Source organism: Montipora foliosa, chromosome 8 (genome assembly GCF_036669935.1).
Source record: "Montipora foliosa isolate CH-2021 chromosome 8, ASM3666993v2, whole genome shotgun sequence".
Lineage (NCBI taxonomy): Eukaryota > Metazoa > Cnidaria > Anthozoa > Scleractinia > Acroporidae > Montipora > Montipora foliosa.
The window spans coordinates 22,177,073-22,182,263 of NC_090876.1; positions in this window are offsets into that span (position 1 = coordinate 22,177,073).

Here is a 5,191-nt window from a genome sequence, read left to right on the forward strand (position 1 = left end):
ATATCTGTCCGATATAAGTTTGAAGGCATGACTCCTTGCAATGTAGCAGGCACAACTCGCTTAATACAAACGTCAGAAAGGAAGACGACTGCTCCTTACCGTATGTATATTAATCGCACCTAGAAAACAAGTCGAAATTCGCCTAATGACAACTGCGCGCTGAGAAGAGTAATGGCCGCCACACACAAACACTCATTCCTATTCCCAGGGTCCTCTCTCTTCCTAACAGAGACCACGTGACAAACACTTGGCTCTTGTAAACAAATAAATAAAGCCAGGGATATCGTCGTTGTTGGCAAAGTGTGGGAAAATCCCACACATTCAAGAAGTAGCCTTCGTTGTTTCAGCAAATGCTTCCTAGCAAAATCTATCACGTATTTATGGAAAATTTTGCTTATCTAACAACAGCAAATGGAGATATGGTACTGCTCACTAGGAATTACCTTATTCATTTCGTAAAGATCCCACATTATCATTTGCGAGATTACGGACAAGAAATATATAGACCTTATTTGAGCCTGATTTCAGCAATAACTTGAACAAAACACATCGAAATACGAATATGTTGTCAATTCTACACGTTTTTTGTTACGGAATGAAACCATGTTTAAAAAATCGCCTTTGTTGCATTTCCACTTTTTTTCAGACAATCCTGGTCAAACGTTGTTGGGAAGGTTGCGCGCATGACTTCACTTCACACCTAATTCGATTATTCTAACTATTGGCTGCACTATTTGGGAAATGCCATGCACTTGTGCCCTCCTCCCCCATATTCAATGTTGGAAGAAAAGTCACCATTTTGTTTTGTGGAAAATCCAACATTGATAAGGGGAAGGGGGGTCATGTCTAAAGTGTTGATACCTTTCCAACACTTTTGTCCGTGATTGTACTTCACAGCGTATATTTGACATGCATGTTATGCTCAATTGACACCTGTCAAAACAAAGTATCCACTGACCATATCGCAGGTTCAATTTTAGAACTCATCGAGGTCAGCTGTTTTTTTGAAGTTGACAACTGACCAGGTACTGGGTTTCGATTGGATCGCAGGCTCAAGCAAGTTTAACTTATTGTAATAATAAATGACCCGGAGTCACAGCGTTTTGTGTTCGCCCGAACACTGAGCAGTAGTACTGTGTGTTCCCCCTTCCCTCCACATAGAACATTTTAGTGCTACGTGTTACCTTCAAATTTGCCGACTTTAGAATATATCAAAGCAAAAAGAAATTAAATGAAAGTAATCGCGCCATAACGATAAATATGATAGCAGAATATGAATACAGAAAGTATCCTAAACATTTATAAAAGCTAACCTTAGGCCTATAAACTTTTGTTTAGACCTAAGGTTAGATTTTTATGCATGTTAAGGATACTTTCTGAATTAATGAAACAATGACCTGTGACCTGTAAAAAATACCAGCACTGAAACGTTCCATGGAAGGGAAGAGGGAACACACAGAATTAGTACTCAGTGTTCGGGGGAACACGGATAACACGGAGGAACACAAAACACTGTGACACCGGGAGCTCCGCTTTTTTCGGATATCGAGCGATACTGATGCTGTGATTTCAATTCAGTGATCTTGTAAGACAATTTTGAACGGACAGAAAAAGCAAGCAGTGTCTTCGCAAACGAGATTCTGTGTCAAATCCAATCAATGCAACAGTCATGTTAGCTAAACCTATTGCACTAACCATCAGCGAACGACAAAACATTTTTTCCAGCCCCCTGAGTTCATCCCCTACATTGTGGAAACTGTTGACAAAAACTATCGACGAGAGTAAAGCGTTTGTCGCCACCAAGCCAGCTACAGCATAGAAACTTGGAATGAACCGAAACCAAGAGGCAAGCACCATGACGATTAGAATTGCAGCATTTGCGAGAGCCGGAATCCAAGTTTTTTTCACAACAAGATATGCATTCACCTTGCACCAGGACGAATATAGGAGATATGAACGACCAATAAAGTCGCAAATCCCGGCCCCCAGCACGTAATAAATAAATTGGTTTCTTGGAGTTATGGAAACATTGGTAAACGACATAGTTGAGACCACACCATTGAGCATGAGTGATCTAGACATGGTACTCGTCATCATTGCTATCAACTGATTTAACGTATTCCAAACAAGCAGCAGCATGTCGCTTGGACAGAGCTCGGGTTTAAGAGCGTCATCGGAATGCTGTTGAATTGGCCTGTATGGAACGCCTTCGAAGGATGTCGGATTCAAATGACTTGTTTCTCTTTGATCGCTTGTTATAATAAAGTAGCAAATTGGGATAGAGATCCAAAGTGTTGTCAGTATAAGAAACGAGACTTGGTCCGACAAAGAAGCGAGGACAGTAAGACCTGAAAAGGGAAAAAATAATTTTAAAACGAGATAATAAATTAAAGAGGCAGTTCAGTTGATAAGAGTTTCCATCGTAGGGAGGAAATAGTATGTACTGGCTCACAGAGATCTCAAGACCATACCTTTATATAGAACTCTTTTTTACAGCTTTAGATGAATATTCTAGGGAGGAATATCGGAGCGAATTTGTTTAAGTGGGGGTGCACTACTAAGGAATGTCGTAGCTGACTGGTATGTTTTTTTTTTGTTTTTCTTTGCAGAATACCAGTTGTATTAAGAAATCCGCAGGTCATCTCGGGGGAGGTTGGGAGGGGGCACCTCCTTTACCCTATCCCTAGACTCGCCCCTGAACAATTCTCAAGCCATAGTGGCATCTGATCTCGGATAAGAGTAAGGTTTGATGGTTTTACGCAAAGGGAGACTGCGAGTTGGAGGTGTTTATATTTATAGTAAACTTAATTGGGCAAACTTCCAGCTTTCTTGGCGTATTCGTATCAAGAAAAGCTGATCAAATTCAAAGACAATAGCTTTTGTTTGACGTTGCAAATATTGCCTTAAAAGGAAGTTTTACATAGTGTGAGATTTACATCAGTACAAGCAAGTAATTTTACTTTTCGTTTCACTGGACATGATCGAAAAGATGCGAAAGTCTTTTCCCGGTCCCCGTACCCGTCTCCTCTAGATCGTGCTGACAAAAACTTTTACGCTCTCCTCTCCCCTGAAACAGCTTCCCTCACTAGCCGATAATCTTCGGATGGCACTGGAATCGATTTTGTCAACTTCCGACAAAATTTCCTTGCTGCGGCTCGAAACAATAGGGTTTTGTGCATAGGTATGGTATGGAATTTTATCAGGAACAATAAGTCATTTCTTGGAATCTTAAGGCTACACTGACTAGATCATATTTTCATGACTATCCTGACAGACGTAAATTCCAGCTTTGGAAGTGGACTCTTCAGAGTCCGGCATCACTTCCCGTGCAGCCAACGTTTCAAACATTGTGTTTGAAGTCCCGTTAGCTTTAAAAATGTGGAGGCAATCTGGACCACCATCTTACTGCTCAACCAACTACACAGTATGCCAATAACATACGTATGTCAAAATTGGTGCAAAAAGATGCAGTGTAGGATTTAAGAGGCCTTACCATTTGGGCAAAGTTCCGAAAATTTCGGGTAGAAGTCGCATGGAACAATTCCTTTCGGTTCGATCGGACTGGAATTTGGTGCTACCCTTTGTACGTGATCCCGAATCGAAGCCGAGCTCCATTTGACCAAACTGCAGTTCACATTTCCTCATGTTCACATGACACTAAAAACGGCTCATGTAATTCGCTCAGAATCATCCCTAAAGGTTTTCTTTGGTCAAGTTTGCGCTCTTGGAATGTACAGTTCCATTAAGCGTGTGGAACTTGTGACATTTCAAGCCGGAATAATAATAATAATAATAATAATAATAATAATAATAATAATAATAATAATAATAATAATAATTTATTTAACTTGTATTTCGCAGTTGCCATTACGAAATATATACTCAACTACAAACACATCAAGGATTATCTAAAAGAAATTAAAACAATTTCAATTGAATTAAACTAAAATGCAGTGAGCATCAAATGAATTCATATTTACATTATTACATATGTTCATGTAGAAAAAGCTTACTTATTTCTTTTTCCTTTAATAAGAGTTTGCGCCATAGTTAATTTTTTTTTTGCGACGATAATTCATTCCACATGTTAAGGAGCGCGGTCACCAAGAATTGTTTGTGTTTTAAAGTTAGTTTGAGACAGCTATATTCCGTCAGCAGATCTGAGAGTGTATATCTAGGACTAAATAAAAACACGAGTTTTGCAAGCCCGAAACTTCCGTGCTGCATATTAATTCAGTCGCGAACAAATGCATTGCATTCTTAGAAACTAGTGAGTCCTTGACGTCCTTTTTCCCTCGATCCAGCTCTCTCAAGATTTTAAAGTTAGTAATGGCAGACCATTAAAAAGGAAACTTCCAATTAAAATAAACGAGTGTCTTTTTTTAAATTATAGCTTAAAACTTGGGTCACTTAGTGCTTAGTTAACATAGTTTTGAAATCCAAAGAAACAAAGATTTGATAGTTTTTTTTTTTTAATCACAGTACCACTTAAAGTGCGTCTGGCCTTTTCAGAAGCGCTTGCTCGTGCTCAGAGCCATCGCAAGGATATTTGGCGCGCGAAAAAAAGTTCACTTGAGAGCATAAAGTGCAAATTGCCTAGTATATCCCGTTGGAGTTTTATGTGACGATCAGAGTGTTTAAAAATATTACTTCATTGCTTCGATTTACGACTGCTTTCGCAGTTCATTAGAAAAACTGATTTTGAGCGCGCATAGATGAAAGTGCCTGAAAAATGGCCCTCACTAAGAACGCGCAACTTGCGCAAACTCTTTAACTTGCTGTTGGTCAGTGGCAAGAATCTGCAGAGTTTGCGTATGCCACGTAAGCTCAAGCTCGCGTCACAAATGGGGAACAGGTCAAAGTTATTTAAAAGGCGGATAACGTTATTATCCACCGGATAAATAATCACTATCCAGTGGATAGCGCAATTGGTTTCGCTATGATTTATACCGATAGTGATTTATCCGGTGGATAGCGCTATGCATCGTTTGTACAACTGAGGCTAGGGTTTTATATCAAATATGCTTTTTGGGGAAACTATGAGTTTGTGATGCATTAAACTGTTTGAAATGGAGCTAATGGCATGTTACTTGTAGGTGATCGTTTGCAAATAAGGAGCATGTCCATTCATGCATAGAAATTTTGAAGAAGGAGGCTTCATTTCACAACTCATTATCTGGAAAGTCTTCAG